Source organism: Pseudorasbora parva, chromosome 11, assembly GCF_024679245.1.
Source record: "Pseudorasbora parva isolate DD20220531a chromosome 11, ASM2467924v1, whole genome shotgun sequence".
Classification (NCBI taxonomy): domain Eukaryota; kingdom Metazoa; phylum Chordata; class Actinopteri; order Cypriniformes; family Gobionidae; genus Pseudorasbora; species Pseudorasbora parva.
In genome coordinates, this window is record NC_090182.1 from 27,152,346 (window position 1) to 27,164,829 (window position 12,484).

Sequence of the window (12,484 nt, forward strand, 5' to 3'; positions counted from 1 at the left end):
AACGAAAAGGGGCGTGGAAATGTACATTTAAGGCGGAGCCTATTTTACTAAAGAGGCTATAACTCCAGCAAGAAATGAGATATCTTCACCAAACTTGGTACACATGTTTATGGGCTCAGTCTTTGGTCACGATAAAAAAATCGCGACGATTGGCCACTTGGTGGCGCTATAACATGGAAAAAACACAAAAAGGGCTATAACCACGCGACCGCTAGTCCGATTGACTTGAAAATTGGTAAACAGTGTCTTGGCCCAAGGTACCATGTCTGTCTATGAGAAAATTGGCGTATCTCAAAAAACATGGCCGCCATCGGCCAATGAAATTTGAGCACCTATTAGACAGGGTTAACGGAGGTCCATCGGAACGAAACTCAGTGGGCATGTTTAACTCATGGTCCTAGAGGTCTGTAAGATTTTTGAAAGAAATCGGCCACTAGTTGGCGCTAACGAGTTTTATGGCTCTGCAATCACGTGGTGTTGCACACATCGGCAAAATATGCATATCATATGATAGATCTCCTCATGTTGAACAACTTTGCCTCTAGAACCATTGCTGTCAATAAAATCGTTAAATAAATATTTGCAATTATGTTAAAAACCTACTTTTGCGAACTAGTCCCTGGTTTTTTGCCCAATCAGAACCAAACCAGTCTAGGACAATTCTCTGGACTCTCTAGATCAATAATTATCAAAAAAAGTTGATTTTTTTGCATTTGGATGGCTATAACAGGGCCATTTAGAAAAGAGGCGTGGCAAAATACACTCAAAAGCCTATAAATCCTAAGGGGAAACTCAAAACTTCACGAAAATTGTTGGGTATATGTGGCATAACATGTTGAAGACACATGCAAAGTTTTATAGAGATCGGAGCATAGGGGGCGCTATAAGTGTTAAAAAGCTTTGAAAACCATGTTTTCCCTATGGTGAATCTCTGTAATCAGGTGGGGTTAAAACCGCCACATAATATGCATATATTATGATAGATCTTCTCATACTGAACAACTTTGCCTCAATAACCAATACTGTCAATCAAATCTTTATTTAAATATTCACAATTATGTTAAAAACCTCGTTTTGCAAACTAGTCCTAGGTTTTTTGCCTGATCAAAACCAAACCACAGCAGTATGATTCTCTGCACTCTCCTGATCAATTCATATTTAGACTTTATAAAGTCACTATTATAATATTTAAAATCACATTTTGTCATTTTATCACTTCATTTCACCTGATATCTCTCAAATTCATTCAGTGCTTAAAAGCCTTTCATGCAAAAGGTGTCAAATGCTTAAAGACCTTAAATGGCTTGAACCCCGCTAAATGCTGCTCGCAGCTTTAATTATTATTATTATTATTCTGCCGTAAAACTCATCGTGCAGACCAAACCGTAAATGCTAGAGACTTCAAACTTTGTCAATAGGTAGTCCAAAAATCGAGGAGAGGATATCAAATTATGAGCCAGATTGGCCAATAGGTGGCGCTACAGCAACCAAAAACGCGAAATGGCTCATAACTCCTAAACCGTTGCTTCTAAGGGTCAAGTGTCTTATATCATTGGAAAGCTGAGACCATGACGAACAAAACGTATATCTCCGATTTCATTTCCGGTATGCAAATTTTTCCGCCATTTTGAATTTTGTCAAAAACCTACTTTTGCGAACTAGTCCCTGGTTTTTTGACATATCGGAACCAAACCAGTGCCAAAATGTTCTCTCTAGTCTGAATATCAATAATTATCAAAAAAAAGTAAAAATTTTGACTCATGAACGAAAAGGGGCGTGGAAATGTACATTTAAGGCGGAGCCTATTTTATTAAAGAGGCTATAACTCCAGCAAGAAATGAGATATCTTCACCAAACTTGATACACATGTTTATGGGCTCAGTCTTTGGTCACGATAAAAAAATTGCGACGATTGGCCACTTGGTGGCGCTATAACATGGAAAAAACACAAAAAGGGCTATAACCACGCGACCGCTAGTCCGATTGACTTGAAAATTGGTAAACAGTGTCTTGGCCCAAGGTACCATGTCTGTCTATGAGAACATTGGCGTATCTCAAAAAACATGGCCGCCATCGGCCAATGAAATTTGAGCACCTATTAGACAGGGTTAACGGAGGTCCATCGGAACGAAACTCAGTGGGCATGTTTAACTCATGGTCCTAGAGGTCTGTAAGAATTTTGAAAGAAATTGGCCACTAGTTGGCGCTAACGAGTTTTATGGCTCTGCAATCACGTGGTGTTGCACACATCGGCAAAATATGCATATTATATGATAGATCTCCTCATGTTGAACAACTTTGCCTCTAGAACCATTGCTGTCAATAAAATCGTTAAATAAATATTTTCAATTATGTTAAAAACCTACTTTTGCGAACTAGTCCCTGGTTTTTTGCCCAATCAGAACCAAACCAGTCTAGGACAATTCTCTGGACTCTCTAGATCAATAATTATCAAAAAAAGTTGATTTTTTTGCATTTGGATGGCTATAACAGGGCCATTTAGAAAAGAGGTGTGGCAAAATACACTCAAAAGCCTATAAATCCTAAGGGGAAACTCAAAACTTCACGAAAATTGTTGGGTATATGTGGCATAACATGTTGAAGACACATGCAAAGTTTTATGGAGATCGGAGTATAGGGGGCGCTATAAGTGTTAAAAAGCTTTGAAAACCATGTATTCCCTATGGTGAATCTCTGTAATCAGGTGGGGTTAAAACCGCCACATAATATGCATATGTTATGATAGATCTTCTCATACTCAACAACTTTGCCTCTATAACCAATACTGTCAATCAAATCTTTATTTAAATATTCACAATTATGTTAAAAACCTCGTTTTGCAAACTAGTCCTAGGTTTTTTGCCTGATCGGAACCAAACCACAGCAGTATGATTCTCTGCACTCTCCTGATCAATTCATATTTAGACTTTATAAAGTCACTATTATAATATTTAAAATCACATTTTGTCATTTTATCACTTCATTTCACCTGATATCTCTCAAATTCATTCAGTGCTTAAAAGCCTTTCATGCAAAAGGTGTCAAATGCTTAAAGACCTTAAATGGCTTGAACCCCGCTAAATGCTGCTCGCAGCTTTAATTATTATTATTATTATTATTATTCTGCCGTAAAACTCATCGTGCAGACCAAACCGTAAATGCTAGAGACTTCAAACTTTGTCAATAGGTAGTCCAAAAATCGAGGAGAGGTTATCAAATTATGAGCCAGATTGGCCAATAGGTGGCGCTACAGCAACCAAAAACGCGAAATGGCTCATAACTCCTAAACCGTTCATCCTAAGGGTCAAGTGTCTTATATCATTGGAAAGCTGAGACCATGACGAACAAAACGTATATCTCCGATTTCATTTCCGGTATGCAAATTTTTCCGCCATTTTGAATTTTGTCAAAAACCTACTTTTGCGAACTAGTCCCTGGTTTTTTGACATATCAGAACCAAACCAGTGCCAAAATGTTCTCTCTAGTCTGAATATCAATAATTATCAAAAAAAAGTTGAAATTTTGACTCATGAACGAAAAGGGGCGTGGAAATGTACATTTAAGGCGGAGCCTATTTTACTAAAGAGGCTATAACTACAGCAAGAAATGAGATATCTTCACCAAACTTGGTACACATGTGTATGGGCTCAGTCTTTGGTCACGATAAAAAAATCGCGACGATTGGCCACTTGGTGGCGCTATAACATGGAAAAAACACAAAAAGGGCTATAACCACGTGACCGCTAGTCCGATTGACTGGAAAATTGGTATGCAATGTCTTGGCCCAAGGTACCATGTCTGTCTATGAGGACATTGGCGTATCTCAAAAAACATGGCCGCCATCGGCCAATGAAATTTGAGCACCTATTAGACAGGGTTAACGGAGGTCGATCGGAACAAAACTCAGTGGGCATGTTTGACTCATGGTCCTAGAGGTCTGTAAGAATTTTGAAAGAAATCGGCCACTAGTTGGCGCTAACGAGTTTTATGGCTCTGCAATCACGTGGTGTTGCACACATCGGCAAAATATGCATATCATATGATAGATCTCCTCATGCTGAACAACTTTGCCTCTGGAACCATTTTTGGCAATTAAATCGTTAAATAAATATTTGCAATAATGTTAAAAACCTACTTTTGCGAACTAGTCCCTGGTTTTTTGCCCAATCAGAACCAAACCAGTCTAGGACAATTCTCTGGACTCTCTAGATCAATAATTATCAAAAAAAAGTTGATTTTTTGCATTTGGATGGCTATAACAGGGCCATTTAGAAAAGAGGCGTGGCAAAATACACTCAAAAGCCTACAAATCCTAAGGGGAAACTCAAAACTTCACAAAAATTGTTGGGTATATGTGGCATAACATGTTGAAGACACATGCAAAGTTTTATGGCGATCGGAGAATAGGGGGCGCTATAAGTGTTAAAAAGCTTTGAAAACCATGTATTCCCTATGGTGAATCTCTGTAATCAGGTGGGGTTAAAACAGCCACATAATATGCATATATTATGATAGATCTTCTCATACTGAACAACTTTGCCTCTATAACCAATACTGTCAATCAAATCTTTATTTAAATATTTACAATTATGTTAAAAACCTCGTTTTGCAAACTAGTCCTAGGTTTTTTGCCTGATCGGAACCAAACCACAGCAGTATGATTCTCTGCACTCTCCTGATCAATTCATATTTAGACTTTATAAAGTCACTATTATAAAATTTAAAATCACATTTTGTCAGTTTATCACTTCATTTCACCTGATATCTCTCAAATTCATTCAGTGCTTAAAAGCCTTTCATGCAAAAGGTGTCAAATGCTTAAAGACCTTAAATGGCTTGAACCCCGCTAAATGCTGCTCGTTAGGGGTTCAAGCACGAAGTGCTGAACACCTATTGTATTTGTGCTGATTTTTATTATTATTATTATTATTATTATTATTATTATTATTATTATTATTATTCTGCCGTAAAACTCATCGTGCAGACCAAACCGTAAATGCTAGAGACTTCAAACTTTGTCAATAGGTAGTCCAAAAATCGAGGAGAGGTTATCAAATTATGAGCCAGATTGGCCAATAGGTGGCGCTACAGCAACCAAAAACGCGAAATGGCTCATAACTCCTAAACCGTTTGGTCCACACTCAAGTGTCTTATATCATTGGAAAGCTGAGACTATGACGAACAAAACGTATATCTCCGATTTCATTTCCGGTATGCAAATTTTTCCGCCATTTTGAATTTTGTCAAAAACCTACTTTTGCGAACTAGTCCCTGGTTTTTTGACATATCAGAACCAAACCAGTGCCAAAATGTTCTGTCTGGTCTGAATATCAATAATTATCAAAAAAAAGTTGAAATTTTGACTCATGAATGAAAGGGGGCGTGGAAATGTACATTTAAGGCGGAGCCTATTTTACTAAAGAGGCTATAACTCCAGTAAGAAATGAGATATCTTCACCAAACTTGGTACACATGTTTATGGGCTCAGTCTTTGGTCACTATAAAAAAATCGCGACGATTGGCCACTTGGTGGCGCTATAACATGGAAAAAACAATAAAAGGGCTATAACCACGCGACCGCTAGTCCGATTGACTTGAAAATTGGTATGTGGTGTCTTGGCCCAAGGTCCCATGTCTGTCTATGAGAACATTGGCGTATCCCAAAAAACATGGCCGCCATCGGCCAATGAAATTTGAGCACCTATTAGACAGGGTTAACGGAGGTCGATCGGAACAAAACTCAGTAGGCATGTTTGACTCATGGTCCTAGAGGTCTGTAAGAATTTTGAAAGAAATCGGCCACTAGCTGGCGCTAACGAGTTTTATGGCTCTGCAATCACGTGGCGTTGCACACATCGGCAAAATATGCATATCATATGATAGATCTCCTCATGTTGAACAACTTTGCCTCCAGAACCATTGCTGTCAATCAAATCATTAAATAAATATTTGCAATTATGTTAAAAACCTACTTTTGCGAACTAGTCCCTGGTTTTTTGCCCAATCAGAACCAAACCAGTCTAGGACAATTCTCTGGACTCTCTAGATCAATAATTATCAAAAAAAGTAGATTTTTTGCATTTGGATGGCCATTTAGAAAAGAGGCGTGGCAAAATACACTCAAAAGCCTATAAATCCTAAGGGAAAATTAAAAACTTCACGGAAATTGTTGGGTATATGTGGCATAACATGTTGAAGACACATGCAAAGTTTTATGGAGATCGGACTATAGGGGGCGCTATAAGTGTTAAAAAGCTTTGAAAACCATGTATTCCCTATGGTGAATCTCTGTAATCAGGTGGGGTTAAAACAGCCACATAATATGCATATATTATGATAGATCTTCTCATACTGAACAACTTTGCCTCTATAACCAATACTGTCAATCAAATCTTTATTTAAATATTCACAATTATGTTAAAAACCTCGTTTTGCAAACTAGTCCTAGGTTTTTTGCCTGATCGGAACCAAACCACAGCAGTATGATTCTCTGCACTCTCCTGATCAATTCATATTTAGACTTTATAAAGTCATTATTATAATATTTAAAATCACATTTTGTCAGTTTATCACTTCATTTCACCTGATATCTCTCAAATTCATTCAGTGCTTAAAAGCCTTTCATGCAAAAGGTGTCAAATGCTTAAAAACCTTAAATGGCTTGAACCCCGCTAAATGCTGCTCGCAGCTTTAATTATTATTATTATTCTCCGCTAAAACGCATCGTGCAGCCCAAACCGTAAAGCGTGGAACTTTGAAACTTTGTCAGATGGTAGTCCTCAATTTGGGGAGAACCTCAGAAAGTATGACCCCGATTGGCCAATAGGTGGCGCTACAGCAACCAAATGCGCAAAAAGGGTCATAACTCCTAAACCCTTTGGTCCACAATCAAGTGTCTTATATCATTGGAAAGCTGAGTCCTTGGCGAACAAAACGTATATCTCCGATTTCATTTCCGTCATGAAAATTTTTCCGCCATTTTGAATTTTGTCGAAAAACTACTTTTGCGAACTAGTCCCTGGATTTTTGACCGATCGAAACCAAACCAGTGGCAAAATGTTCTCTGTAGTCTGAATATCAATATTCATTGAGAAAAAGTTGAAATTTCGATTCACGGTTGCTAAGGGGTGGAAAAAGAATGTTGTGGGCGGAGCCTATTTTACTAAAAAGGCTATAACTCAAGAAGGAAATGAGATATCTTCACCAAACTTGGTACACATGTGTATGGGCTGATTCTTTGGTCTCGATTAAAAAATCGCGACGATTGACCACTTGGTGGCGCTATAATGTTAAAAAAACATGAAAAGGGCTATAACCACGTGACCACTAGTCCGATTGACTTGAAAATTGGTAGGCAGTGTCTTGGTCCAAGGCACCATGTATGTCTATGAGGACATTGGTGTATCTAAAAAAACATGGCCGCCATCGGCCAATGAAGTTTGAGCACCTATTAGATGGGGTTAACAGAGGTCGATCGGAACGAAACTCGGTGGGCATGTTTGACTCATGGTCCTAGAGGTCTGTAAGAATTTTGAAAGAAATCGGCCACTAGTTGGCGCTAACTCAAAAGGGAAGCTCAAAAATTCACGAAAATTGTTGGGTATATGTGGCATAACATGCTGACGAAGCATGCAAAGTTTTAAAGAGATTGGACTATAGGTGGCGCTATAACTGTTAAAAAGCTATAAGAACCATGCATTTCCTATGTTAAATTGCCTATATTGACTGTAAATGGACTTTTCCATCTATTATTTTAGTGTTTAAAATCTTGCTAAATAAAACTTAATGACTTTAATGCCTATGTGCTTAAAAGGCCTTAAAGGCTTGAACCCCGCTAAATGCTGCTTGCAGCTTTAATTATTATTATTATTATTATTCTGCCGTAAAACTCATCGTGCAGACCAAACCGTAAATGCTAGAGACTTCAAACTTTGTCAATAGGTAGTCCAAAAATCGAGGAGAGGTTATCAAATTATGAGCCAGATTGGCCAATAGGTGGCGCTACAGCAACCAAAAACGCGAAATGGCTCATAACTCCTAAACCGTTCATCCTAAGGGTCAAGTGTCTTATATCATTGGAAAGCTGAGACCTTGGCGAACAAAACGTATATCTCCGATTTCATTTCCGGTATGCAAATTTTTCCGCCATTTTGAATTTTGTCGAAAACCTACTTTTGCGAACTAGTCCCTGGTTTTTTGACATATCAGAACCAAACCAGTGCCAAAATGTTCTCTCTAGACTGAGTATCAATAATTATCAAAAAAAAGTTGAAATTTTGACTCATGAACGAAAAGGGGCGTGGAAATGTACATTTAAGGCGGAGCCTATTTTACTAAAGAGGCTATAACTCCAGCAAGAAATGAGATATCTTCACCAAACTTGGTACACATGTTTATGGGCTCAGTCTTTGGTCACGATAAAAAAATCGCGACGATTGGCCACTTGGTGGCGCTATAACATGGAAAAAACACAAAAAGGGCTATAACCACGCGACCGCTAGTCCGATTGACTTGAAAATTGGTAAGCAGTGTCTTGGCCCAAGGTACCATGTCTGTCTATGAGAACATTGGCGTATCTAAAAAAACATGGCCGCCATCGGCCAATGAAATTTGAGCACCTATTAGACAGGGTTAACGGAGGTCGACCAGAACGAAACTCAGTAGGCATGTTTGACTCATGGTCCTAGAGGTCTGTAAGAATTTTGAAAGAAATCGGCCACTAGTTGGCGCTAACGAGTTTTATGGCTCTGCAATCACGTGGTGTTGCACACATCGGCAAAATATGCATATCATATGATAGATCTCCTCATGTTGAACAACTTTGCCTCTAGAACCATTTCGGTCAATCAAATTGTTAAATAAATATTTGCAATAATGTTAAAAACCTACTTTTGCGAACTAGTCCCTGTTTTTTTGCGCAATCAGAACCAAACCAGTCTAGGACAATTCTCTGGACTCTCTAGATCAATAATTATCAAAAAAAAGTTGATTTCTTGCATTTGGATGGCTATAACAGAGCCATTTAGAAAAGAGGCGTGGCAAAATACACTCAAAAGCCTATAAATCCTAAGAGGAAACTCAAAACTTCACGAAAATTGTTGGGTATATGTGGCATAACATGTTGAAGACACATGCAATGTTTTATGGAGATCGGAGTATAGGGGGCGCTATAAGTGTTAAAAAGCTTTGAAAACCATGTATTCCCTATGGTGAATTGCCTGTAAATGGTATTTTCCATCTCTGTAATCAGGTGGGGTTAAAACAGCCACATAATATGCATATATTATGATAGATCTTCTCATACTGAACAACTTTGCCTCTAAACTAGTCCTAGGTTTTTTGCCTGATCGGAACCAAACCACAGCAGTATGATTCTCTGCACTCTCCTGATCAATTTATATTTAGACTTTATAAAGTCACTATTATAATATTTAAAATCACATTTTGTCAGTTTATCACTTCATTTCACCTGATATCTCTCAAATTCATTCAGTGCTTAAAAACCTTTCATGCAAAAGGCGTCAAATGCTTAAAGACCTTAAATGGCTTGAACCCCGCTAAATGCTGCTCGCAGCTTTAATTATTATTATTATTATTATTATTATTATTATTCTCCGCTAAAACGCATCGTGCAGACCAAACCGTAAGAGCTGGAAATTTGAAACTTTGTCAGATGGTAGTACTCATGTTGGGGAGACCCTGAGAAGCTATGACCCCAATTGGCCCATAGGTGGCGCTATAGCAATCAATTGCGAGAAAAGGCTCATAACTCCTAAACCGTTTGGTCCACACTCAAGTGTCATATATCATTGGAAAGCTGAGTCCTTGGCGAACAAAATGTATATCTCAGATTTTATTTCCAGTATGCAAATTTTTCCGCCATTTTGAATTTTATTGAAAACCTACTTTTGCAAACTAGTCCCTGGTTTTTTGACCGATCGGAACCAAACCAGTGTCAAAATGTTCTCTGGTCTCTGTTTATCAATAGTTATCAAAAAAAAGTTGAAATTTCGATTCATTTATGCTAATTGGCTTCAAAATGGACGTTCAGGGCGGAGCCTATTTTACTAAAAAGGCTATAACTCAAGAAGGAAATGAGATATCGTCACCAAACTTGGTACACATGTATATCGGCTCACTTTGAGGTCACGATAAAAAAATCGCGATGATTGGCCACTTGGTGGCGCTATAATGCGAAAAAAACATGAAAAGGGCTGTAACCACGCGACCGCTAGTCCGATTGACCTGAAAATTGGTATGCAGTGTCTTGGTCCAAGGCCCCATGTACGTCTATGAGGACATTGGCGTATCTCAAAAAACATGGCCGCCATCGGCCAATGAAATTTGAGCACCTATTAGATGGGGTTAACAGAGGCCGATCGGAACGAAACTTGATGGGCATGTTTGACTCATGGTCCTAGAGGTCTGTAAGAATTTTGAAAGAAATCGGCCACTAGTTGGCGCTAACGAGTTTTATGGCTCTGAAATCACGTGTTTTTTCACGCATCCACAAAATATGCATATCATATGATAGATCTCCTCATGCTGAACAAATTTGCCTCTAGAACCATTGCTGTCAATCAAATCATTAATTAAATATTCACAATTATGTTAAAAACCTACTTTTGCAAACTAGTCCCTGGTTTTTTGACCGATCGGAACCAAACCAGTGTCAAAATGTTCTCTGTTCTCTGTTTATCAATAGTTATCGAAAAAAAGTTGAAATTTCAATTCATTTTTGCTAATTGGCTTCAAAATGGACGTTCAGGGCGGAGCCTATTTTACTAAAAAGGCTATAACTCAAGAAGGAAATGAGATATCGTCACCAAACTTGATACACATGTATATCGGCTCAATTTGAGGTCACGATAAAAATATTGCGACGATTGGCCACTTGGTGGCGCTATAATGTGAAAAAAAACATGAAAAGGGCTATAACCACGCGATCGCTAGTCCAATTAACCTGAAAATTGGTATGCAGACATTGGCGTATCTCAAAAAACATGGCCGCCATCGGCCAATGAAATTTGAGCACCTATTAGACAAGGTTAACAGAGGCCGATCGGAACGAAACTTGGTGGGCATGTTTGACTCATGGTCCTAGAGGTCTGTAAGATTTTTTAAAAGAAATCGGCCACTAGTTGGCGCTAACTCAAAAGGGAAGCTCAAAAATTCACGAAAATTGTTGGGTATATGTAGCATGACATGCTGATGAAGCATGAAAAGTTTTAAAGAGATCGGACTATAGGTGGCGCTATAACTGTTAAAAAGCTATAAAAACCATGCATTTTTTATGGTAAATTGCCTATATTGGCTGTAAATGGACTTTTCCATCTATTATTTCAGTGTTTAAAATCTTGCTAAATAAAACTTAATGTCTTTAATGCCTATGTGCTTAAAAGGCCTTAAACGCTTGAACCCCGCTAAATGCTGCTTGCAGCTTTAATTAATACTTACATTTTAACATGAACATTTAGAAAAATATAGAAAAGTCATTCTTACATTTACTTCATAAAAATCAGTAAAGATTTCACAGCAAAAGGACACAGGTACCACGATCTGAAGGTGGAAGTTTAGACCTATAAAAGGCTTTTTACTTTCTAAAAAAGTATAAACTTAACCAAGGCATGTAGATAGTGTATAGCAGGTTTTGCAGCAAAATGTTAATCCTAGGCCTTAAAAATCTGAAAATTTATCAAATAGGATGCAGTAGGCTTTATAGGGTATTTTATAAACATATAATAATATATGTTTACATTCTGGAGAGCTGCAGGGCTCAACGGCGCCCTCAGTGGACAGAATGAGGTCACGCAGTGTCCAGAGCAACACATTTCCTAATTAGGACCTCCAAAGATGTGCTCTTACAAATGTTGAGGTTTAGACATATACACGCCACCTAGTGGATTACAGCAGATGTGTTGAGGCTGTTAAGCTGAAGTGTTTCAGTAACTTATGTGTGTAAGTTCCAAAAAGTATTTGTCCTTATATGGCAGGATGATTTCATTTAACCATTCTGCAGTGGTACTTAACTTCTGATGCTTTCAGGTTAAAATCAAAACAGAGGATATGCATGCAGTGGAGGAGTTGCACAGGATATGAGTCAGATGGAAATTGAGAAATGTTTCCAAATGGAAATAAAAACCTTGAAATAAACATTTCTTAACCATTTAAAGTCATTTAATTTAATCATAACCAATATTCAAACATCCTTTAGATATTATAATACAACTAACTTTAAGTATAAAATGATCTACTGAATAAACTGAAATTCTGACCAAAAAGAATTATGCAGGATCATATCGGTCTCTATCCTAAAACAATTTTGTCCCAATAAAAAATCCCATTAGCATTCCTGGCGCTCAAAACACTCCACATGGGACAGAGTGCATTAAAAGTCTCATTGTTGCGCAAATTGGATAATATCTTTACAGTGTAATAGTACAATTCTATACATGTTGCTCAGGGAAAAAGTTGAATTAAGGAC

At 37.9% G+C, this 12,484-nt stretch overlaps 1 protein-coding gene across 1 annotated transcript in view; it reads right to left on the bottom strand.

Moving 5' to 3' along the window:
* Positions 1-12,484, bottom strand: part of fhl1a (four and a half LIM domains 1a) — a 111,918-nt gene that overhangs the window by 99,069 nt on the left and 365 nt on the right. The window lies entirely within an intron of this gene.